The sequence below is a fragment of the Trichosurus vulpecula genome, chromosome 5 (genome assembly GCF_011100635.1).
Source record: "Trichosurus vulpecula isolate mTriVul1 chromosome 5, mTriVul1.pri, whole genome shotgun sequence".
NCBI lineage: Eukaryota > Metazoa > Chordata > Mammalia > Diprotodontia > Phalangeridae > Trichosurus > Trichosurus vulpecula.
The window spans coordinates 123,056,315-123,083,788 of record NC_050577.1 but is presented as its reverse complement, the minus strand read 5'-3'; the positions used below and the strand labels follow the sequence as shown (position 1 = coordinate 123,083,788).

Genomic DNA, 27,474 nt, shown 5'->3' with positions numbered 1-27,474 from the left:
AAATTTGAACCACTTCCATTTGAATTGTCTTAGAGAGATTCTGAAGATTACCTGTCAAGATAAGGTATGGGGCACTGAGGTCCTTTCTCGAGCTGAATAACCAAGCATTCAAACTCTGTGACAGAGAGCACAACTCAAATGGGCTGGCCCTGTGACCCAAATGCCAAACACCTATATGGAGACCAGAAGAAACAGTATGAGGACATTCTCAAGGTCTCTCTGAACTTTAGTATTGATTGTGAGGCATAGGAAACAGTGGCACAGGACTGCCCAGCATGGCATACCTACTATGTGCTATGAGCAAAACAGAATAGCAGTGTCACAAAAAAAACAAGAGAGGCCCTATTATGGACTCATCTTCATTCTAAATATTCAGACTACTTGTACTCTACCTGTGGGAGAGCTATTTAACATTGTATTGGACAGTTGAATACATTGTATCTTGACCCCAACATCATCATGTTATTGGTTTGTATTGTTTGCATGTTGTATACCCTTAGATTGTGAACTCCTTGAGAGTAGGTAATGGGTTTGTTTGTTTGATTTGTTAGGTTGTTTGTTTATTAATTAATTAATTAATTTAGTTAGTTAGTTAGTTAGTTATATTTGCCTCCTTTCTTTGCATCCCCAGTGCTTAGCACAATGTCTGGCATAAAGTATGTGCTTAATAATTACTTATACTTGTACTTAATAATTACTATTCACAGAACTGGCTTGATTTGTCTATTTTCTGGAGTTCATTCTCCCCTCCTCCCCCTGTCCCTACCTCACTTTCACACTTACTGGAATTCCTTCTGGTTTCCCTAGTTGTAGCAACAATTTGGCTAGCAGTTGTTGTGGGGGTGAAAGACCACCACAAGCCCAACAACAAGGATGCTGCCAGCACAGGTTCTTTTATTTGTTTCACTAAGGACGGTACCATTAAGGGGTTAACAATCTTACTTTAATCCAATATATACATATAAACTCACTTAGTTCAGGAGGAAAACCAGAGCTTCAGAGCAAATACAAATTACAAACATACACAATATAAACATCCCGATCACAATTCATAGTTACCAGGAAAGCATCAACATCTGGGTTCACAAGCTGGAGGCTCTTAACTACAGCTTCCCAGACTCTCCATATCAACATTCCTCCAAGAGTGAGAGCCCCAAACATATAACTCTGTTCTCTCTTTTTATAAAGCCTTAGCCATCCTCTGATGGACCAGAACTTAGGCACATACTATTGGCTCTGGTCTTAGCAACTCCATTTAGGGCCCTGGGGGCTTTCCATCTCTTTCAAACTAGCGAACTAATTTGCTAACCAGCCTGGGGCTTTGCACCTAGTAAGACTCAATCAAAGACACTTAATTAATTTACTAAAATAGTAAAAAAAAAAAAGCCCCACCTTAATTACCAATACACTAGTATAACCCTTTCACCACCTTTCAGCTGGTGCTGGTTACCTTTATTTGGACAACTTTTTGTTCGGAGGCAGTTCCAAAGTACATGTAAAAGCCTATTTCTTGTTTTTTTTTCTTCAAATTTCTTTATTATTAGCCCTTTGGGACCATTTTCATCTGTTTGCTGGAGTTTAAGTGGGAGAGTTCCAATTTTCTCTGGCTTATTGAAATGCCACCTTAACCAGAGATTGAACTGGGCATTTTTCAATGTTATTTATTTGTTTGTTTGTTCTGCCACACATCCCATGACTTTTAAGTGAATGAGAAGTAAAACATCTATGCACATATACATGTAACTGTATGTATACCACATATTGCATATATATATATATATATATATATATATATATATCCATGCATATATACATCCATCCATTCATATATATACACGTGTGTGTGTGTGTGTGTGTGTGTGTGTGTGTGTGTGTGGCTAAAGAGCTGACCTCAGAGTTGGGAAGAATTCTGTTTCTGCCATACAGAGATTGTGTGTCTCTGGACAATGCATGCAATGTCTCAGTGTATCTCACAGTTCCCAAATACTAAAAGTAGCAGGGAATGTGATGAACTTTATTATTAATAGATGAAATTCTTCATCAGAACTTATAATTTCATCGCATACTAATGAAATAACATGCCCAATTATTTGGTTATTTCTTCTGTTTAGAGAGATGAAATACCAACACATTTATTACATATATTTACAGATATGTTCATACAATGTGTGTGCATATATGTGCATACATATATGCATGTAAATAGGAAATTTTTGCTTTATTTTTCTTTTCTTTTGTCCAAACATCTATATTCTGGGTTCCTGTAGTTTTAAAATCTGAGAGATATGTTGGCATGTATGTTGTTAGAACTTTCACTGATTGTGAAATGTTGCACTTGTTGGAAATAATAGCCTGAGACTGTGTTAACCTAATATTAAAATTCTAGTATGAGCTTCTTATATAACAAGCAGCATGAATTGGCATAAACATAACACAAAACCAAAGAAAATTGCAATCTAGATTAAGTTTTGAATTAGGTGTACACCAAGGATTAACTAAACATAGCAGGGGAATCAAACATTATTATACTTGGAATTCATCAGTAATCCCTGTGCTACAAAGTATGGTGAGGCATATAATAATCTAAAAAACTCAAAATATTAACAATCTGTTGAAAAGATCACACAACCTCCTATGGTTTCCTTAATGAGTTTCCAAACTGGCACAAGATTCATTAATAAATATGTCCAATAGGGTCAAGGGTATATCTTTCGGAAGTTATGCTAGAAACCTCCCACCATATTGCCATTGACCCCTTAATATGAACTGCTTTTTGGCTTCAAATAGTCAGCTAGTTCTGAATTGACTTAGAAGATGTTATTGCTTTCTTTATTTAGCTTATATTTTGGAGTTTAATTTCATTATTACCTGCTGTTCCCTGACTTTTGATCCCATTCCAGTCCTTTGTTCTCTTGTTTTCTTAATTTCCAGTTGTATAGTTTGAGAAGTTCTAAAAAGAGCACATTATTTAATGTTGACCATATAGTCCTCTGAGCCATTTAGTGAAAAGGTAAACATTCATTTGACAAATAGATGGGTGGATGACAGAAGGATAGATAGATATTAGAAATAATTAGGCATGAGTTGATGGACTAACAGGTGAAAAGTTATGAGGATTGTTAATATCATAATAAGTTTGAATACATTTGTTGGATTTATGATTGAAGCTAAATAAATGGATATGTTCCAAGTTTTGGTTTCTTGCCAAAGCTTCAACTGAGGTAGAATTACCCAATCAGACTTAATCAACATGTCAGGATTTTTATGGCAAACAACAACTTAGAGTCAGTGTCTTAGCATACTTTTAGAGAAGCTGCAATGCCTCATCAATCTATGGTGTGGAGATGTTAATTAGTGGCTCATGGACATGATATATCATCTTCCTCTGCAGAAGTGAGGACTTAATGGGACAGAGTGTAGAATAATACACTATGCAAACACATGGGAACAAACCAAGGAGATCAATATGAATAGAATCTAAAATCACTACTAGAAAAATGAATGGATAATCATTATTAACATGTTTGAGGGTGGCTCACTTAGGAACAATAGAAAACTAAAGGGAATATTTCTATAACTAAGTACATCAAATTTCTCTATAAAGGTTATCATAGTATAAATAAAATTATGCTAAAATCAGCTGAATTCAGATTAAATATAACTAATCATCTAGAGAACTGCTGTTGAAATGCACCTCCCCTGTCTGTGTGGAACAGGGGACACTAGGGATATTAAATGCTATATACATTGGTAGTTGCATTGTGTTAGTTAGTTTTGCTAATTGTTTTCCTTAGTTACAAAGGAAGAGTCTGGTCTGGGAGGCAGTATTGGGTATTAGAAAATGATTGTGGCATGAAAACAAAAGGAATCAACAATAAAGTCACAACAACAACAAAGACAATATCAACAATAGCATTTATCCAGAGCTTAGTGTGTGCTGGGAAGTGTGTTAAGCATTTTACATGTATTATGTTATTTGATCCTGTATTAGGAGGGCAGAGTTTATAATCTCAAAGAGGATCATAAACATGTCTGAAAGGTTCGGAACCGCCGGATATAAGAAACTCTCAAAGTAGAAGGCAGAAGAATCAAAACATATATTTAGGCTCCACAGTAACCAACCCATGAACCAGCAACCCCATTTTGATATATTGATCAAAAGCTTCCAGGCCCAATAAGTACGCCTTGAAAGAGTAACCAGGAGGCTACAGAGAAGCATGATTGTGTAAAGCAAAATCATGCTTCCCCCTCTATGGTAAAAAGATTACCCACTGGCCTGAAGTCTTTGTTCAGCTTCCTCCTGTAGGTCAGCTCTGCTACTGGCAGCTCCTGCTGTGGCTGTGGCTGCGGCTGTGGCTGTAGCTGTAGCTGTGGCTGTAGCAGTCTCTGGCTCCAACGGGAGCTGCTTTTAACCATCCAGCTTCTGCGGGGGTGTAAGGTACGCCAGGGAAAGCACAGGTTCTTTCAATCTGCTTAAGCAAGGTGAAGGGGTTGACCGGGAAAGCACAGGTTCTTTCCATCAGCTTAAGCAAGGGAAGCAAGGTGAAGGGGCCGACAAGCTTACTCCAGTCCAACATACAAACAGCATTCAGTTCAGGGGAAAAAGCCAAACTAGTCAAGGCCACTTGTTGACTAAGTGCTAAGGAGCCCATTTTTGGTTGCCAATACACTCCACCCCTTGTTATAGGATACATAATCTAATCAGCCATGTATCCTAGAACATACATTGTGATCCAATTACAAAGGAAACTAAAACATATCATTCATTATAAAGCAAAACATATCATTTGGTGACATTCCTAAATATTGGTTTACGATTCAAATGTGATCCACCCCTAGGTCCCAGCAAGATAATCTCTTCAATCAATCATCCCCAAAATAATTATTAATAATTCAAATGTCCACCCCTAAATCCTTGTATCCATTACATAGGATCAATAATATCATAATAATAAAACAACATAGCAAAGATAACACAAAATAAGTAAACATAGAACACTATCATCATTCCCACCCCCCTTGAATGATTGGGGCTCAAAATCTTGGGGTAAGGGGTGAAGGTCTCATTTTCCATAGCTTCTTCATGCTGAAATTGGATGTAGAGATGGCCCTGCCCCCAAAAGTCCCATTCCAGAGGTCAGTTCTTTAACGAGCTGGCAGGAATTCCAAGAATGCTATGTGCTTAGGCAGTCACCAGAAAGTTCAGGGTGCTTAAGCCTAAAGGAAAGAGAACTAGCAACAACATTAGCCAAAACAAAGGACAAAAAGAGTAGACAAGTATGGACTATTATTCTTCAAATAAAATCATCTCAAGTTTGGTTGAGATTTCAGTTATGCAAAGATCCAACATCAGAGCCAAACTCAGGTGGGAAATGTTTCTTTTCAAAAGGAACATAATGAGGAAGCCAAGAGGATCCCACCCTAGATAGAGACTAAGATTGTCCTCTCAGCCTTTCCCCAGATGTACAAGGAAACACAATGGGAAAATTAAACTAAGAGGATCCCATCCTAGATAGAGACTAGGATTGTCCTCCCAGCCTTTCCCCAGATGTACAAGTTTTCATCCGTTAATCACACAAGGTCACCTTCCCTCTGAGCGGCTTGTGGGCTTGGAGGAGCAGTTCTTATTTCCCTATTTCTCCTGTTATCAAGTCCTTTATCTCTATACATTCTATATAATTCATTGGTTGGAATTCCATCTATCATTTCAAAACCTACCCCTGCTCTCAATAGAGCAGTAAACATTTCTTTCCTTGTTACTCTCCTTTGGCGCCAAGTTTGCTGGTTATTCACCCTTCTCTCTCGAGGAGATCTATCTCTTCCCCAGTCACCTAAGTCATGTAACTGTAAAATCTTATTTATCACTGTTGTAAGACGGCTCCCTACTTCTCCAAGTAATAAATTCAAAATTAGTTGTTTATAAGCAGGGGGAGCTGTCCTAATTATTAAATTCCTATGAGGCAGTCCCATTGGATCATTGTAATATTTGTCTGCGGTTCCTATCATAATGGCAGTCTTCATCACCTCCTCCTTTAGTCTCATGATACAATCTCTAAGTGAATACCAGGGTCTGTGCTCAGTGGGCCACACAGAATCAGTAGCATATCTCTTATTGCATCCCACAGCGGCTAACGCCAACAGAGTAGTCCTGCTATCACCATCTCCTTGCTGATGATGTTCCCTAAAAGCTTGTTGAACTAGAGGATCATGGCTGATACCTATGAATCTCATGCAGTCTGTCCTATCTACTGATATTCCACTGGCCCCTTGATCACTGAGTCTTACCATCCAAGATATCAATGGTTCTCCTATTCTTTGGCTGAATCTACTCAAAATATCTGTGACCTCTTGCGGTGAGAAATCTTCCTGAATTTCCCTTGTAACTGAATCTTCACCTCGGGTTTCTGTCTTCCTCCTTTGTATGGGTCGAGCCCTTGTCTGATCATTTAACCATCTCCTATTCTCTGTGTGAGGGACATCCTGAACTCCAGTAGTGTTTTGTGCCTCAGCCCCTAACATTGTCTCATTTTCCCCCCACTCACTTCCTCTGCCACCATGGCTAGTACGAAGCAAGCAGTCAGGCTCTTTCTGGGCTGGGTTGAAATGCACTCTGGGCTTTTTTGGTCTCCTGTTGCTCTTAGCCACATTAATAGAAAAGTTCTCATTTGAGTCAGTTTGGTCTCCTGCTATCTGAGATTCCCCTTCTTGTTGTGGGGTAGGAGTGCCCCCATGTCTTTCACTTAATCTCAATCTTTTGTATACTAGCCGGTAGGCTGATAACACTATCCAGCTTTGCCTAGATAGTGATGCCCCTGACTGAATCCCAACTTCTTGTAAACACTTTTCTAAATCCCTAGGATCTCCTCTCCGTAGCCTTGGTTCCCAGTTTTCACAGGGTCCAGCTTTTTTAGCAAATTCTTTTGCTAGGGAGGAATAAAATGGATCCTCCCATCCTGGGATATTCATCTCTTCCTCTGGAATTGTTCTGCTTCTAAATAGAGATCTTATACCTAGCGATCCCATACTCGTCGCCAAATGTATTAGGAGGGCAGAGTTTATAATCTCAAAGAGGATCATAAACAGAACCTTTCAGACATGTTTATGATCCTCTTTGAGATTATAAACTCTGCCCTCCTAATACAGATCCTCATAGGTGTTATTATCTCCATTTCAAAGTTGAAGAAAAGGAGGCAAACAAAAGTTAAATAATCTGGCTAGTCACAAAATGTGACAGGCTAGATCTGACCTCTGGTCTTCCTGACTCTAGGTCCAGTGCTCTGGACAGTGCACTGTGATAACAAGAAGCCAATAAAGCTTAAAAAAAAAACAAATCAGACCAGTAGACTAAAAAAAAAAATGACAACTTACATACTGTATCATTCAGTGGTTGGATTCAAATAAATTAACAACTGGTTCTCCACTGAGCAGAGATGTCACCACTGCCACTGATGCGGTGGGTGCAGGCCCTGCCCCCAGTAACCAGTTTGCCAAACTCAACTTAAAATTAGGTACTGGTTCTGCTGAACTGGTGCAAACCAGATGTATCCCACTTCTAGTACTGTTCATTTCAACAGATTATTTGGAGTTGGAATGAGGAATTTTTTATTAGAATTCCTCTAACTGTGGGTTTCCTGCCTCATCCTGAGGCCATGCTCTCTACCATACAGTTTATATTCCTTAGTTCATAAGACTAGTATCTGCGTACAATTCCAAGAAAAGTTAAAATAACTTGGTAAAAGAACAAAGGTATTGTAAGTTCTGATGAAATGATGGCATATTGTACATCTCACGCCTTTATTTGAGCAATATTGGAATTTTCCTTATAATATAAGGTTTCAACTCCCTACTCAGGAATTTTTCAAGGGAGTTGTTATCATGTAATAGAGCAAAAAATACTTAGTGATTCTTTGATTTTCCTGTGCAGGCCTACATCTCATAAAGTTAATATGCTATCAATTAACACAGAGTTAGATTTCATTATTTAAATGAATCTGATCTTTGTTCAAACATGATATAATTATGCTGCTCCACATGTTACTCGTGTCATCAGGGTCCATCATTGGGCCTCTTGTCCATTTCCAAAGCACCGTAAAAGGTACTCCTGGGAGCTGTTTTCTCAGCTTCTGAAGGATAGTTTTCATTTAAGCTTTTCAGCTATTGGTTTAGTGTTCTCCAAGCAACTGCTCTTCATTCCACATAAATAGAAATGAGCCATGGAGAAAACAAGGGAAAACTAGTGGCACATGTTTTAATTGTCATCCAAAATTAAAAGACAGAACAACAAGTGAGGAAAAGTAATGATGTCTGAATCATGGTATCAGTATCCCTTGAATCAGATAGAGAGAGAGAGAGAGAGAGAGAGAGAGAGAGAGAGAGAGAGAGAGAGAGAACAAGAGAGAGAGAGAGAGAGAGAGAACAAGAGAGAGAGAGAGAGAGAGGGAGAGAGAGAACAAGAGAGAGAGAGAGAGAGAGAGAGAGAGGAAGAGAAGAGAAGAGAGAATTAGTTAAGCTACCCACTCAGGTAAAAATCAGTGCCTCTCTAACATAAATCTTCAAAGATCATATGGATTCAGAACTGGAAGGAATCTCAGCTGTTGTCTAGTCCATCCACCTCATTTTACAGGTAATGATTCTGAGGCCCTGATAGCGTAAATTTATTTGCCAAAGGTCACGGACATAGTAAGTATCAGAGGCAGGATTTGAGCCAAGAACCTCTGAGCTAGAGCAGGTGATTTTAACTTTTTTATGTTCTGTCCTCTGGTAGTCTGAGGAAGCCTATGGAACCATTTTTACATTAGTGTTTTATAAAGAAATGAAATAATACATACAAAACCAATTATATTGAAACGTATTTATTTAAAACCAAAATAAAAACAAGTTTATGGACTACAAATTAAGAACTCTTGGACTAGGGTCAAGCCTCTTTCAATTTTACCACACTGACTTCTTGGTCAAGGGAAATAGCTCTTCTAAAACAAAGGGTTGCTGTAATGGTTATTCCTTACCATCTCTCTCCTGATTTATCCAACAGTTTCTCCAGAATTTGCAGCTATTGGCCAAAAAGGACAGAGGTGAATAAAAGGGAGACCCAAACACCAGAAACATTATATTCGTCTCAGCATTCCCCTTCTCTTTTTCTTTCATACCCACTTTGAATCTCAGTGAGCCTTTCCATCCAGAATTCTCTAGTACATCTTGTTTCAAGTATTTCTATAATCTGACTCCTCTGCCTTGCTCTCCCATGCCTATAAAAATTTCACACATATTCTACCATCATTCAGTTCTTCCTTAAGAAACCTTTTTATGATGTTCATGTTGAAATGTTTCTTGAAATCATTACTCATGGAACTCTCTAGATGATGTGATGGAGTGAATGCTGTTGAATTGATGGGCCATTGTATATTCCAAAGAGAATTAGAAGAATTGGATTCAAATCCCCTTAATTGCTTATTACCTGTATTACCAGAAATGATCTGTTTAAATAGAAAATCTTAGTTTCCTCAGCCTTGAAATAGGAGCAGTAATAATCACGGGATCATGTTGATTCTAGATATGAAACTGAAAAATACCTTATAGGCCATTTAGTCCTACCTCCTTGCTCGATAGAAGAGGAAACTGAATTTTAAAGATGTGATTTGCCAAAGGTTGCAGAAGTAGTAAGAGTCAGAAGAGAGATTTGAACCCAGGTTATCCAACTTCCAAGGCTACTGTTTCTTTTTCTCTCAAGCAGCAGGACAATCTTGAGTAGCAGGAAGCAGCTTGTGCTGAGCTGGATAAGTTAAGTCAACACAACTACATTGACCATCATCTCTTTTTGGACCTTAACGGAGATAGGAAAATACCCTGAAGTGAAGGGCATTGTGAATGGCAATGCTTTCAGGCAAGTACCCTCAGTCATCATCCAGGCGGCATCCCATATGGAGATGTAGTCTGGCAGCTTCTCCTGCAGGTGCTTCAGGCAAATCTATTAAAGATTCAGGAAGGAAAGTTATTTTCACAAAATCTTTGGCACTGTCAAATGGTGCAACATCTAAAATTGATGTGATTTTATAAGTGGAAATAACATTAATGTAAAGGCATTATCATTTGCTTTGCTGTTGTACCCTAAGGACCATGGAACTTTTCCATCTTACTCGTGGCTTTACATTCTATATGTGTGGTATCCCCTATTATTATGTGAACCTCTTGAAAGCAGGGAATATTTTTCATTTTATATTCCTAGTGCTTAACATCTACTTCTTCATTCATTTATTCATTCATTCATTCATTCAAGCATAACACATTACTTCATTGTACTATCTATCTCATATAGCTACTACGAAGATCAATGGAAATGGTGTATTGTAAGTCCTGCATAGCTGCTTAATGCTATATGAATATTATTTTTTAGACCCAGGTGTTGTATAAGGAACTCCTAGTAAGTAGAACTGCCTCTTATTAATGTGTTTGTGTAACTGCTTTGCAGTTTATAACCTTAGAGAGTTACTTCATGACTGTTAGAGGGTAGATTTGCTCAGAATTCCAAAGCCAGTTTATATGAGAGGTGGAATTTGAACTCAGTTCTTGTCTGGCTATTAAGTTCGTTCTTTGTCCATTATGCCATGCTGCTTCTCCAGGATGTAATAGGTCTGAGAAAATACAGTATAAATGGAAGAGTCATTGTTTATTATTTGTTTTTGATTTTTGAAGAGGACCAATGACATCATGGGTGATATGCATCTGTGGGTGAATTGGATTTAAGAGAGGCAGAGTTGCACAGTTGTCAGCCTCACTCTCTCTTCCAGAGTCATCCAAGCCCAATGGGAAAATGAAAGTTAGGAGAACTGGTGATGGTCTTGGATTCAGTGGATGACATTGGTGTCTTCACTGTCTGACCAAGTTCTAAGTGCTCCACAGCAACTGCTTCATGGCTGTTGGAACAAATTGTTCTCATCCACCATTCCACTGTGGAAGGTCTTCAAATGCTTAGATTAGACAACCCCCTAAACTCACCAATGGGTTTGGGACCCATCAGTTACACTCAGTCTGGTTTAGCCTGTCTACTAAGATGGTTTCACCAGAGTGTGGCTGCTGCATGTGCTATACAGCTCCTTGGAGCCACATGTGAGAACTGGGTGAATCAGGTGGACACCAAAGGTGGATGAGCAGTGCTGAAAAGGGCTTAGCAAGCCCTCATACCAGAGATTACTCCTGAACAGGTACTTGTACACGCTGAATGGAATAACAGATGCTGGCAAAATGACCTCTTACCATTTAGGCTATTTTCTGTTTCCACTAGAGAGAATCTTTGGATATCATCCCAAGCTATGCCAGTATTTATGAGAGTCCATGCTACTGTGAACTGTATTATAATAAGGCTGCATTGTACATGCTTCTATAATCTTTACTATTTTTCCACCTTTTTACAAGATGCATTTTTCAAATAATTCTATAGATGTTTTATTCCCACTTGGATATTAAGTTTATTTATCTAGTATGCTAAATTTTCCACATAAGTAAATCCTTCCATCTATTTAATCATGATGTTTCTCTGCTTTAGATTTTCTCCAAATATACCTACAGGTGATATGTGAAATTGACTTTTAAAAATTACCATTTGTGCCAGGAAAGCATTATCAGTGTGAAGGCTATTGAAAGAAGGAAACCTGGGGAGCAAAGCTGTATAATGAATGTTTCTTCTGCTGCTTCTTTTGGACTCCATAAAAGTTTTATCATCACTGTTATTGTCCAGCTTTCAGATAAGTATCACTATGAAAATAATCTTATTTGAATTTCCATTTGTAGCAAAACTTCCTTAGATTGTACTTCTAAAAAGAGATAAAAAATAAATCAGTGCCATTTGTTTATAAATTAAAATATATGATCAACTTGATCTCTACAGGAGAAAACAGTGATGATGTTTCATATGAATTAGTTCAGTGAAGTGAGCTATTCTTCTATCCTTATTTAATAGCCTTAGAAGAAAGCTGTAAGATTTATTTTGTTTTCTTTGATGTAGTAATTCTTGTATAACAACTCATGAATGCTTTTATGATATTAATCTATATATGGCAGTATGAATAAAAAGGTTTTAGAGTCAAAAAAATTATTATCATCTTCAAAAAGGAAAGGATAATTAACCCTAAGCTGAGAATGTTCTAACATCATCAATTGAATTATCCAATAACCTTACATGAATTGTCCAAGTTCTGTTTACTTAGATGCATCTCTCAAAATAGGACATCAAAAAGATCTAAAAGAAAAACAATTGGCCTCAAGGACTAAAGAATAAACAGAATCATGATGAATTTCTTTGCTAGGCTTAGTAGGAAATCCTGGCAGCATTTTAATGTGCAAACATCCCTAAAAGAAACACAACACAGATTCATATCCAAGGCATTTGGTTGAGAACTGAAGAATTAATGTACAATCATTAAAACTGCCAGTCATTGGTGGACTTAAGATAATTGATAGCTTTTGGCCAAGTAATATTCATAATTACTGAAGAAAATCTGCTTCATGTCATCCATCTCCCATATTGATCCTGAAGCAACTTTCATCATGACATTAGGTTTTGACTTTTATTCCCTGGAACATGTTTTCATGAGTTCCGGCAAGTGGTGGTTGTTGTAAACACAAGGAGGCAAATCTGGCCTGATAGTTCTGGAATCCATTAAGGGAGGGGGTAAGAGTTTAATGAAACAGACATAAAAATATAGTGGTTCTTTGTTAAGGGGAACAGTGAATCAATAAAGGGATGTAGATTTGTGAGTTTCTATGGAAAAAATATCCCTATCAATTGAAAAGTCCACTCTGGAGAAGTAAGATTTCAGATGCAGGCCACCTAGAATAGCTAATAGATAAATGATCATTTTCCAAAGAGGTATTATTGCAGAAGAAACGGTTCCCTAATAATTGTCTGAGGTAGTTCCTTTATTCTTGAGATCCTGTGTTATTACAGGTATCACCTATATGCATATATTAGTGGCGTGGGGAGAGGTGATTGCAGGAATGCTAAGGAAAAAGTGAAACTACTTTTCTCATGCTAAAGTGTGGCTTTAGTTTTGATTTTTTTTTTATTTATACTCATGAAAATCAAGTGCTGAGTGTCAGTCTTGTCTATTTTTTTTTCCCCAGGGAGATACAAACAGGAAATTTCCATTAGTGCGGTTGCTGGTAGTGAATTGTTATTTTGTTTTATATGAGAGAGATTACTTTGGAAAATTGCCTACCATGTTAATCAAATTTAGGTTCAACTGGTGGTTGTGGACCTAAGGACTTTGTTCTGAGGTGTTTCCTTTCTTTAAGTACTGTAGTAATTGTTGTTTTATAGTCATTTTTCAGTTGTGTCTGACTTTTTGTGACTCCTTTGGCAAAGACACTGGAGTGCTTTGCCATTTCCTTCTCCAGCTCATTTTACAGATGAGGGAACTAAGGCAAACAGAGTTAAGTAACTTACTCAAGGTCACACAGCTAGTAAATGTCTGAGGCCAGGCTTGAAATCAGGAACAGGAGTCTTTCTGACTCCAGGCTGCTACTCTATCCACCGTACCACCCAGATACCTCAATGTGGTAATTAGCAGTATTCCTATTTCATTTATGCTTAGTTGGTTTTAAGATCACTATTTCTTAATTTTTTTTGTTTTAGGTATTTCATATTTTTGTAAGTTAATATCCATTACTTTTAAATTTTCAGCTTTGGAGTCAGACAATTGAGTATTGGATTTTCTGATAATTACTTACATTCCTTTTGTGTTCGTTGTAGATTCATCTTATTCAGTTTTTATTTTTACTAATTTGATTTTCCTCTCTCACTTTTAAAAATAAAATGAGATCCCAGTTCATTTTTATCATTACTAAAGTTTTATTTTCAAATTTATGTATTTCTCTTCTGATTTTTAGATGTCTTTCATTTGTACTAGTTTTCAGCTTGTGAATTTGCTGATTTCCTTGTGCGTGCTCAGATCATTAAATCTGTAGTTTTCGATTTATTACATGTTTTCAGCAATACACTTTTCCCATTGATAACTATTCCCTTGTGTTTAATATATTATTTTATTGTTACTAATTTCCTTTACATAATTATTTATGCCATTTATTCTTTGGCTTACTCATTGCTTAGGATTTAGCTATTTAGTCCCCATTATGACTATATGTTTTTCTTGTCTTTCCTGTATTAGTTACAATTTTATTGACATATGGTTTATAAAGGATGTGCTACCTCTTAAGTTTTATTTATTACTTCTTTGGTCCCTAGACCATTATAAATTTTGTATAATGGAACTACATTTTGAGTGAAAATAGTTATATGCTTTAATATTCCTATATGGAAGCTATAATAAATATTTCACATTTTCTAACTGATAGTTTATTTTTTTAAATTTTTCAATTACATTTATCTGTCTCTGACAACGGAACACTAATGAATCCTGCAATTATTTTGTTACTGTCTCTGGTTATTTTGTTAGTTTTCTTTTTGCCCCTTCAATTACTTTTTCTTTTAAAAATGTATATGCTCTGCTATTTTATACATATTTATTAAAATGATAATCTTCCATTTTCTATGGTACCTTTAAGCACACCTCATAAAACAAATACATATTTCACACTGAAAGGTGTGTCTGGCATTGTGCTAAGTGCTGGAAATATAAAGATAAAAATGATACTGACCTCTTTAAATTCTTTTTAAAATTATTTCCTTCCCTCCTTCCCTCCCTCCCTCCCTCCCTTCCTTCCTTCCTTCCTTCCTTCCTCTTCTTATTTTTCTCCCTCTTCTGCAGAGGATATTATTGATTAAAGTCAGTAGAGCAGAGATTTGGAAAAAAAGTGTGAAACACAGAACATGACGATTTCCCTTCCAGCCTTTTGAATTTGGGCATGTAGGTAAAAAAAGAATTAGTATTATGAAAGGTTGTAAAGCTGTAAAGTCTGGAGGGGGGAGGGAAGCAGTTTTAGTTTAATGATAGGGTGTAAAAGGCATCAAAAATAAGATGATATAAAAGATGAATGACTGAGGTGACATAAGTGGTAGTTGGTAGCAACAGGATGGATTTTGTGCCTAGTGCTTTACAACTGGAAAATCCCCAGGGCATACATGTGCAGCAAGTGGGGAAATTACCTCGGGTTGGGGAGTTGGTGTTAGCTAGGGAAAAGAAAAATAATGAATAGAAAGATGGTTAGTGGAGGAGATAATACTTTGTTTTAAAGTGTTTGTGTGGCTGTTGTTCCATACGACAATGTAGTAGAAATATTTTGGTATTGGAAGACTTGAGTATGAATTCTAGCTGTTCTATTTATTGCTTTGTGGCTTTGGACAAGCTGATCCTTTCAGTTTTGATTTCCTCATCCATAAAATAAAGTGATTGAACTCTTGTTTTCTAAGGTTCCTTTCAAATCTAGACCATGTGATCCTAGGTGAAAAAATCATCCTTAAATTCTTACAATGTCTCACTTTAAGTTTGCTATTTGCTGAGGAAGTGGAATAAAGGCAGGGAGCCAGATGGAAGCTTCTGCAGTCTATTGGGTTGTGGCCCTCTACAAAGGAGGACTGCTTGAACTCAGGTTTCTTCACAGTATAGGTCAGGGGAAAAAAAGAAGCCATCTTTGCTGAAACCTTGCAAGTAAATGCTGGATGTATTTGTATGCAACATTATTCTATGATAGGATTATGTTCTGAACCTAATATATTCTATCAGAAACAAAATGCTTGACCTTTGAAAAACATACTATACGCTCAGCAACCTGATTGTTTTGTCCTCACAGAATTCAGTTTCAATACTGCCATTGAATACAGATTGATGGAAATGTATGCTGTACATTTTTTCCTTTGAAACTTTTCAAAGAATTCTCACTTTTAAAAGATTGAAATATTTCTGATCATTGGATTCTTCATCCCAGTTGTGATGTGAATATAACTTATGTTTGATAACAATGACTTTTGTCAGTATACTATAAAGGAAGGGAGGGGAAAAAAGAGTTAACTCATAAAGTTAATGAAATAATTTCTGGAGAGCAAAGCAAATGATAAATGTCCATTTCTGAACTCATCATCTTTTTTATTGCATGCTAGCATGACTGAATTATTTAGGATGGAATTTGCTTTTCTGTCTATTGCCTTATGGTGTTTCATTTACTTTCTGTTGCAAAATTGCTTGCTCTGTTAGGACTATTTATCATTGTTTCTTGAAAAAAAAGTTTGGGGGTATCACTAAAAAGTACTCAGTTACATGTTGTGTAATAGAACAGTTCACTAAGATTGCTTCGAAGTTCATGGGAACATAAGAACAAACTATAACCAAAAAAAAATACTCACTAGTAGGTGGATTTCAGTGTTGAGATTATAGAATGGTGCTATTGATTTAGTTTTCTTTTATAAATATGTTTTTAAAATTGATATCCTTTATTTTAAAATTGTCTACTCTGCTCTCTACCCCCTGCTCTGAATCTTTCACTTTTTCCTCATAGCCATTGCTTATACCAATATTAAAAAATAAAAAATAGAAATTATTTTATTAGTTTCCTTAAAGAACCAGCTTTTGTTTTATTTATAATTTCTGTAGTTTTTGCTTACACTTTATATATTTCTTCTCTAATTTTTAATATCTCCTCTTTTGTGCTTATTTTATATGTATTAATTGGCTGACTTTCTAATTTCTTTAAATGAATATTTAGTTCATTAATCCTCTCCTTATCTGTTTTGTTAATGTATGGTTATAGGTATATAATTTTTCTTCTGAGGATTGCATTAGCTGCATCCTAGAAACTTTGGTACATTATTTTGTTATTGCCATTTTTTTCCAAAATTAATAATTTTTTTAATGATTTGTTCTTTGACCAGCTAATTATTTAGGGTTCCATTTGGGTCTGTGTCTTTTGTCGCGCTCCCTGTACTTATCACCATTTTTATTGCATTGAGGCCAGTAAAGGATTTGTTTAGTATTTCTGCCTTTTTTACAATATCTCTGTTCCATAATAAATGATTAGGTTTTTTTTTTCTTAAGTCCCACAGGGTACTGAGAAATATTCTTTAGTTTTGTTTACATTTCTGAGATTGAATTATTTAAAATTCTCTGTTGTTCTATTAGTTTGGAGTTTTTATTGTTCAAAGGCCATCTTCAGTTTCTTTTGTATACTCAATTTTTTGGCATATACTTGTATATAGTAGGTTCAGAAAATTATTTTTATAATTTTTATAATTTATAAATTTTATAATTTAAAATTTTTATAATCTTCCTCATTTTTATTTCATTTATTTAATTTTCTTCCCTCTTTTTAATCTACTTGGCCAAGGTTTTGTCAGTTTTGTTAGTCTTTTCAAAGAATTAGCATTTGGTTATATTCATTAGTTCTATAGTCTTTTTGGTTTCCAATTAGTCAAGTTCTATAATTTTCAAGATTTCCATTTGTGTGACTATAGTGAGTGTGTTTATTTCTTGGGTTTATTTTAACTGTATACTCAGTGTATATCCTCAATGTATAACCCTTTCTATCCAGAGGGCTTCTTTTGCACCCCAGAAATTTTGGTATGTAGCCTCATAATTTTCCTTGTATTTTTAGTAATATTTTATTTTTCTCCAATTAGATGTAAAACAATTTTTAAAATTCTTGTAAAAAACTTTGTTCCAAAAATCTCCCTCCATCCCTGAGACAGTTAACAATCTGATATATGTTATACATGTGCAATCATGTAAAATATATTACTGTATTCATGATGTGGGGAAAAAAAAAAAACCTCTAACCTCCACACATACTTCCCCAAAAAAGAAGGAAAAAAGTGAAAACTACAGTGTATTTCTATCCATATTCAGACTCCGTGAGTTCTTTCTCTGGAGATGGATAGCATTTTTCAAATTTTTCATCATGAGTCCTTTTTGGTTGTCTTAGATCATTGTATTGCTGAGAACAGCTAAGTCATTCACAGTTGTTTATGGTACCATATTGTTGTTATTGTATACAGTGCTCTGGTTCTGCTCACTCTACTCAGCATCAGTTCATTTAAATCTTTCCAGTTTTTTTTAATCATCCTACTCATTGTTTCTTACAACACAGTAGTATTCCATTTCAATCACATACCACAACTTGTTCATCCATTCCTCAATTGATGGGCATCTCTTCAACTTACAATTCTTAGCCACCACACACACAAAAAAAGAATTTCTGTAAACACCCTTATAAAAATATGTCCTCCTCCCACACCTTTTTTTTTTCTCTTTGGGATACAGACCTAGTATCAAAGGATATGCACAGTTTTGTAACCCTCCAGGCATAGTTTCAAATTACCTCCAAAATGTTTAGACCACTTCACATAGATCACAGAGATGATGAAGTTGACACATGCATTGCCTGAGATATCTCAGTATTTGGTAGATTCCAAAGGAAAGTGTAGGAGAAAAGAGTTATTAGACAGCCTACCAAATTGAAGGTCTACACAATATTTGTGCTGACTTAATTGTTACATATCTGTGAAACCTGGACAGTATTGTATACCAGTGCCATACCAAGAAACTGTATTGCTTCCATTTGAATTGTCTTTGAAATATTCTGAAGGTCACCTGGTAATCTAAGGTACTGGATGCCAAGCCCCTTTCTTGAGGTGAACTGAGAAGCATTCGAAATCTGTTGCAGAGATAGCAATGCCAATGGGCTAGTCATGTTGTTTGAATGTCAAATATATATATATATATATATATATGTGTGTGTGTGTGTGTGTGTGTGTGTGTGTGTGTGTATGTGTGTGTGTATGTATATGTATATATATATACATATATGTGTGTATACATACATATATATATATATATATATATATATATATATATATACATATATATATATATATTCCTAAAAGACTATTTTACAGAGAAATTACAATGCAAGAACTCAAATGGAGGTCAGAAGAAGCAATAAAAAGATATTCTTTAGGTTTCTCTGAAGAATTTTTGAATTGATTAGGAGAAGTGGGAAACATTGGCTCAGGATCACCCAGCATGGTGTGCCCACATCAAAGAAGGCACTGTGCTCTATGAGCAAAACAGAATTGAAGTAGCTCAAAAGAAACATGAGATGTGTAAATTTAGAGCCATCTCCATCCCAAATATTCGTATGGACTATGTGTGTTTGACCTGTGGTAGAGCCTTCTGAGCATGTATTGGTCTGATCAGTCAGAATCAGACATACTGTACCTTGGCCCCGACAATGTTAGCAATGTCATTTTTGTCCTCTTTGAGAACAAAGGACAACAACCAATCATCAGTTCACAACTATATCAACAATGCATTAGTGTCCCAATTTTCCCACATCCCTTCCAACATTTATCATTTTCCTTTTCTGTCATATTAGCCAATCTGATAGGTATGAGGTGGTACCTCAGAGTTGTTTTAATTGGCATTTCTCTAATCAATAGAAATTTTTTTCATATGACTTATAGATAGCTTTGATGTCTTAATCTGAAAATTGCCTGCTCATATCCTTTGACTTTATCATTTGGGGAATGACTTGTATTCTTATAAATTTGACTCAGTTTGAAAGCAAAGGCCTTTAACAGAGACACTTGCTGTAAAAATTATTTCCCAGCTATCCGCTTCCCTTCTAATCTTGGTTGCATTGATTTTGTTTGTGCAAACCCCTTTTAATTTAGCATAATAAAAATTGTCCATTTAACATCTCACAATATTCTCTATCTCTTGTTTGGTCAGCAATTCTTCCTTTCTCCACTGATCTGACAAGTAAACTGGTTCATTGCCCCCTGATTTGCTTATGGCATCATCCTTTATGTCTCAATCACGTACCTATTTTAACCTTAAATTGGTATATGTTGTGAGATGCTGGTCTATACCTGGTTTCTGTCATACCGTTTTCCAATTTTCCCAGAAGTTTTTTGTCAAATAGTGATCCTTTGGGATTCTGCTCTTTTGGGGCTGGAAGCAATATTGTTCTTCAAGGTCCATGATCTTTTGGGATGAGAAGTGTTACTGATCCTCAGGGCTTCCACTCCCTCCTAACTGAAAGTGAGCCTCTCTACCCTTAAACTATGACCCAGAAATAGGCATTGGAGTTACCAAACACTGTCTGAGCCTGCATCTAATGCTAGGACATGGGTAAATTTTATCTCTTTCTGACCAGTTTCCAGGGTCTCCTTCCTTGTCTGGCTTGACAGCTTCTGAAGCTGTAGCTGCTTCTGCCACCTCTGCCTGGTCCTACCAGTGGTGTTTCATCCATGTGGCTCTGGACCAGCTTCCATTCCTATTTCACAGATCTCTTTCTCCAGCCATCTATGTTTTCTTATGATGGAGGAATGTCTCACCCTGACCTTTATTGACTCTGTCACCCCAGAATTTAATTTGAGGCTTTATTTTAAAGTTGTTTGGAGGAGAATATTGGGAGAGCTCTGCTGGGTACTTTCTCTACTCTACCATCCTGACTCCACCCCAGAAGTCATTTTCATTGTATTTCACAATATTGTTTGTTCTTTGAACCACTTATTATTCAGAATTTATTAGTTTTAATTTAGGTTTATATCTTTCTGACACTGAGTTCATTCTTTTCTTCACTAATCCACAATGCCTCAGCTACCAATTAAAATAATGTTCTTCTTTATTGTAATCCAAAAGGCCATAGAATTAAACAAACAATATGATTTGTTTTCTGCCTAGAGTCTTAGTTGCTTAAGTGTCATGTAAACATTCCTTTAGCCAGCTTAGGATGAATACTTCTAAGTTGAAATGCCACAAATTTCCCTTACAGCACCAATGCAGGGAGAGCATAATGAAAATATATGTATAGGAATAGCCTTGATACTCTAAGGTAAGGGGTGGGAGGGATGGAAACTTGTGGAAATTCCCATTCAAACCACTTTTTGTCCCCAGAAAGTGAGTCTAGCTACATCTCCTTTTCAGAGTTTTGGGGTACTCCTTTTGTGAAAGTGGAGTTATCGTTCTAATTCCATTGATTGGAGCCCTCATTTTGCTCTATTCTCCCTAATAGTAATCAGCAGTTATTGTTGTTGTCCCTCCCCAACCCCCCAACACAATATTCTTTAGTGAAAGGACATATGCTAAGAAGATATAGGAAGAAGAGACTAAAAATATTTCTCCTCTAACCAGGGATATACTCTCTACTATATTACTTCATTCCCTGTAGTCTTTGGTACGGTGGGCTCAAACAAAGTGGTTGCTACAATGCATTTGCCCTACCAAGCTAACTTCCAAATGTGGCATAACTAATGCATGAATTACTCCCTTTTAGCTGCTACTGATCAAGTGCTACCCTCCCTGAGCAAGTCACTTCCTACAAACACAGCATTTGTCCAACTTTGACATGGACTACCGCTCCTGGAACTTTAGTCACAACTTACTCTTTTCAGTCAGGATACTGGCAGCTCTCCAGGCTTGATTGCCAGTAAACTCCATTATGAGTTTCTGACCTTTCAAAATGCACAAATTTGCATCTATCTCTAGTACTCCTTCCTTCACCTAAAAGCAGAATAGAATGAACACAAAGAGATGAAGAAATGTGGGTACCATGTTCAGAGCCATGTTTTGGTCAGTATCATAAAATTGGCAGTTGACAATAGGCCTCTGTAACTACTGCTACTACCTCTCTTCCAGTCTGGGAGCTTATAGCAGAAATTGCCTCACTTAAACACAATCAAGAAATAGAGAAAACTTGACTTGCCCATAATGGAATCTTTTTTTTTTATGTGCCTCATTTCAGACTTTGCAGCCAAACCAAAGACCTTTGCCTTGCCATGACCTGAGTATATGGGGAATACCTCAACATTATCTGAAGTGTAAAGCTCTGTCCTTCCATTACATGTCACCATGAAATTCCAGAATCATCCTCACCAAACAAACATGCCCCCAGGATTGAACCATCATTGCTCTATTCCCTGTTACCCCAATGATAATACACATATGCATATACATACATATATGAATGTAGAAAATATGTACATACAGATACAGTTATATATGAACACATATGCATATACACGGGAGACTTGTATACACATGGGTATGCATACATACACGTAAACAAAGGTGTGTATATGTACATATGAATGAATGATACAGGGGTGGGGGTGGACGGTATGTACAGTATAGAAGGACATATGGCTTAAAAGTGTCAATGAATCAACAAAGGAGTCAGAAATGACAGGAAATTCTCAAGTAGACAACATAATCTGTCGTTACCCTTGTAACTTTTTTTTAGGTTCCCTAGATTTTAGATTCCTAACTAGGTTCAGCCACGTTTTGGCTCTTATCCTTTCTCCTTGAAGCTATTGTTTCCCTTTGAAGAAATGTGTTCATGTAAATATCCTTTCTTTGAAAAAGCTCAGCATTTATTTGATAGATTAATGTAGAAAACTGCCAGTGTGGATTTCCTTCTTCCCTTGCCTTATGGCCCAAGAGGATGCTTTTAGAGGGCTTTCTTACAGTGCCAGAAATACATTTAAGAACTTTACATTTAAGGAAGTTTGGGCAATGATTTCCTCTCTTTGACTGCTCTCATTCATCTAAATTCTTGACAGCTATTGTATTGCTTATTTGTAATGCACCACCTTACCTTAGACTCTGGCCCAAACCACTATGACCCCTCCATGTACTTTTTATCATGGCAGGAATCCAGCCAAACTGATCCCTCGTGTTTAATTTGTCATGTCTACATTGGTGACTGAAAAGATAGGGCACAAGTCTAGAATCACAGAAAGAACTTTAGCCAATAAGAGAAAAGTAACTTTTTTTAGGTCTTTGATATTTTTTTTCAAATACATGTAAAAGCAATTTTTAACATTAGCTTTTGTTTTAATTTTGAGTTCCAAATTCTCTCCTTTCCTCTGTCTCCACCCTTCTCCTTGTGATGGTAAGCAATTGGCTATAGGTTATACCTTTGCACTCATGCAAAACATTTCATATTAGTTATGTTGTAAAAGAAACACAGACCAAAAAATGAAGAAAGTAAAATGAAAAATTGTACGCTTCCATCTGCATTCACACTCTATTGTTTTCTTTTTTCCTCTGGAGGTTGATAGCATTTTTTCTTCATAAGTCCTTTGGAATTTTCTTTGTCTCTATATTACTGAGAATAGCTAAGAGGTTCACAGTTGGTCATTGTGCAGTATTGCTAATACTTTGTAAAATGTTCTCCTGGTGTGCTCACTTCCCTTAGAATCAGTTCACATGAGTTAAAAAGTCATTTTTACAACAATTTAGAATATGAAAAATACTTAATATTTAATTTGGAATATACAATCTAGAAAGGATATGATTCAGAGAAGTGAAAATATAAGGTCACAAAGGGTCAGGCAGTCAGTTCCTTATCCTTCTCTGTCATGTCACTTCTATACTAGATTTGACTTATAAGAAACTTATTTTTTTCCTAAGTACTGTGTTGAGGCAAAAGGAAAACAGTTTTTGCTTTCAAGGAACTTATATTCTTCAGGAATTCGAAGTCTCCTATAAGCAGAAATCTTTTCCATTCTGGGTCAGGGTTAAAAGTATGGTTGTTTTGGTGACTTGTTCATTCTCTGAGGACCTACAAAGAGTCAAGGGTGGTATCACAGAGTAGTTACTCTAATTTTGGAACTTCCAAAGCAAATATGGCCTTTCCTGGAATGGAAGGGAAAGTTAAATTAGTGTATATTTTTCTTTAATGGTTGAATTTAAATTGAACTAGTTGCTCATAAAACCTTGAGAGGTGAGTATTATTATCTGCACATGATGAATCTAATGTTCAAACTGTTAATAGGTAATATTTACATAGTCCTTTAAAGTTCGTGAAGCACTTTACAAATACTGTCTCATTTTTTCCTTAACCCTGAAACGTAGGTACTATTATCATCCTGATTTTACAGATGATAAAACAGAGAAAGATAGAGAATAAATAGTGCCTGGAGTGACACAGCTAATAGGTTTCTAAGGCCAGATTTGAGCTCAGGTCTTCCTGATTCCAGGTCTAATGCTTTGTCTACTGTATCACCTAGGTGCTCACAACTTCAAAGGTGGTAAATCACAGATCAGGATTCAAACTCAGATCTTCCAACTCCACATTTAATATTCTTTCTTTTTTGCCTCATTTCCTTCTAACAATATAAATTCCTTAGTTTCATTTTGATGATAAAGGATTATAACAAGGTCAGTAAAAATTTTCTGTCTCATGATGGTTTTCTTTCCCACATCTTAAATCTCATTTCTGTACTTGTGTATCACAGGTCTTCTGTTCTGGTATTTTCTGAATGCTATCACTATCTGATATTCATGGTCTAATGGCTCAGGAAAAGGACAGAGATTAGGAAGATAAGCAAGAAGAGAATGGTAAGTGACCCCTTTGTAGAAGGATCAATGAGAGATGCTGAATGAGCCCAAAGGATCCCAACCAGGACCAAGGGAGAGCAGGACACTTAGGAAGGTGATCCATAACTTAGATATTTATGAAAATTAGTGAATTAATGAATTGAAATGAGTAGATATAATCTTCCAGAATACCTAAAAGGTTCTTTATTTGTTGCATGGTATTATTGGACTTAGTGTGGCAGAAAGGACAGAAGGAATAAAGAAAGACCCCAGGAGCACTAGCTTCCTGGAGCCCTAGAAGAGTTGTAACACTTTACACTTCCACTATGCTCCCTCCACAGTCTAGCTGCATGGCATTATTAGTATCTCTTAATATACTATTAATGTGATTTTTCAAGACACTGGGACACTGAAATGAAGAATAAAAGTAAAGTGACCTCAGGAAGACAAAACCATGATGCTACATATCCAGAATAAAAAAGGAATAATTTGGAGGTGGAATCAGGGTGGGTGAGTAAGAGGAAGGATCAAACCTTACTATACACCTCCTTGGAATATGGGCTGAGATGAGAGGGGATGTGCATTCTTTTTGTATTTTTTACTGTGTAAACAAAACCTGGTTTATATTTGCTATCTTGTAAGGATGAGGACTACAAGGGAGCCTCATATCTATTCTTTGCAGTTATGATAAATTTTATAATTTTTATAAAGTACTTCCAGATAAATCTCTTATATTCCATAAAGTCATACTCCAAATCTTCCTCATGTTGTTCAGAGAAGACTTTGTATTCTTTTTGGCTAAGCTAGCTAAGTACAAACTCCAGAAATTTCGACAAAGAACAAAAAGCACCAAGTATGTGAAAAGAATGGACTGTGGCAATTTTGTTTGATTCAGCAGTCATTTATTAAGAACTGTTAACCAAAAATATCACAAGTCCATTAGACATGTGTTGAAACTGGATTTATTCCAAGACAAATGAACATGCATGTGGAACTCCTGTTGTTGTGGTTTATCCTTTGTTCTCAAAGAGGACCATGACATCAGAGAGGTGATGCCATGACGTGCAAGTGAATTGGATCGAAGTGAGGGAGGGCAGTGCAAAATCACCCACCTTACTTTCTCTTCTGGAGCCATCTGGCAGCAGGGTCAAGCTATAGATTAAGATGACTGGTGATGTCCTGGATGCAGTGGGAGACCTTGGCATTTTTAAATTAAGGTTTTATACCAAGTACGGAGGAGTTCATGATCCAGACAGAAACTTGAATATTTATAAGTTACAAAAAGAGTTACAAACTCATAGGAGGAATGGAGGGCAATCCTCTCCCAAATGGGAGTGATGTGGGAGGAGGAAGGGAGCAGAAAAGAGGGTGAATGGGAGTAAGTAGGATGGCAAAAGCAGCGTTCTTTTCCCTTGGGAACCACTAGGCTATGAAGATATGATTGTCTGCTTATCTACAAGGGTACCAGCTGCACAAACAGTTTCTCAGTTTGGTGCAAACTGACAGGTGCCTTTCTTATAGCTATTTGACTTTCAAGGACACACTGAGAGTCCAACTAAAGGTATAAATAACAAATTATGTTGGCTCGGGGGAGGATTTCAATTCTTGATTCATTCAGAGCCTCCTGCATAGCCCAAGTCTAGTGTTTCTGGAAAATACGGTAGCTCAAGAAGACAGGTTAAGTTGGCTTCAGGCCAACAGAACCTACTAAGTATCAGCTACTGGACTAATAGCTGAGCGGAGGGGTGGGGAAGGACAGGAAAAAAATAATCCCTACCTTCAGTGAGCTTACATTCTATTGGAGAGAAACAATACGCACATGGATAAGTAAATATAAAGCATCAGATAGAATAGAACAGGACTGAACCTATGATTTCCTTGTTATAGAGAATTCTTAACGAGGAAATGGCCACCAGTACAGCTCTGACCCTGCTTTGCAATGTAGAGTTAAAGAGAGTTGTGTGGGAACACTGAAGAGATTTAGAGACTTGCCCAGGGTCACACAGCCAATATGTGGCAGAGGTGGGTCTTGAACCCATTTTATGTGACAGGCTGTTCATGAGCTGGATCTTGAAGTGAGGTAGGAATCCTTGATGTAGAAGTGAAGACAGAGAGTACTTGAAGCATCTCTATCACCCTGTGTGTGCAAAAGCACACAAGCAATGAAAAGTTATGTACAGAATCCAACAAACAGGCCAGTTGATGGGAACATATAAAGGGTGAAAATGGATAATGTGAAATCAGTCTGAAAAGATAGCTTGGAGCCAGGTTGTGATGGGTTCTAACTGCCAAACAGAAAAGTGTTTACTTTATTCTAGAAGAAGAAAAGGAACTACTGACGCTATTTTTTTTTTGAGGTGGGACAATGAGATGGTCAGACGTGCTTTAAGAATAACAATTCAGCAATCGAGGATGAATTAGAGAGGAGAGACTAAAAGTAGGGAGACAGGCCAATTAGTGGGCTTTTACAATATTATAGTGAATTTATAAAAGGGGATAAATGCACAAGATATTGTGGAGGTACGGTAAGACCAAAAGAGAAGTATAAGCCCAAACTGCTAGAGAAATTTAAAGAGGAAAAATGTTTTCTTCGTCATTACAGTACAAGGACATCTAGGTCTATGTTCCAGCCATGCTTTACTTCACTCTCCAATATACCTCTAATAGCTAGCATTTCTATAGAGATTACTATGTGTCAGGTTCTGTGCTAAGTACTTTATAATTATTATCAAATTTGATCTTTGCAACAATCTTGGGAAATAGATGCTATTTTTATCTCCATTTTACAGATGAGGAAACTGAGGCAAACAAAAGTTTAGTCACTTGCCTAAGGTCAAACATATATTCAGTATCTGAGGCCAGATTTTAATTCATGTCTTCCTTCTCATCATCAACCACCATGCTTCCTGTGTATCTCCTGTCCTCTGTCCCCCACCCCTACTTCTCTTTTCAGTTTTGGAATTATAATTGAATCATTGCTCCTGGAAAGAGTGAGCCAATCTGTTCCCCTAAACTGCATTCACAATTCCAGTGACTTTCCAAACCAAAATATCCCTCCCAGGCCAAGCACTCCTTTCTTTGCTCTGTCTTCCCCAGTAGAATATTGGTTCATTAAGGACTGGGCCTGTTTTTGTTTTGAAATTTATATCCTCAATGCTTAGCATAATTCTTGAAACACAGTGAGTGATTAATAAGTATTTTCACCTCA

The 27,474-nt window shown here is 36.6% G+C and overlaps 1 pseudogene; it reads right to left on the bottom strand.

Moving 5' to 3' along the window:
- The window catches only part of LOC118851051, a 56,394-nt pseudogene that overhangs the window by 16,798 nt on the left and 12,122 nt on the right, over positions 1 to 27,474 (bottom strand).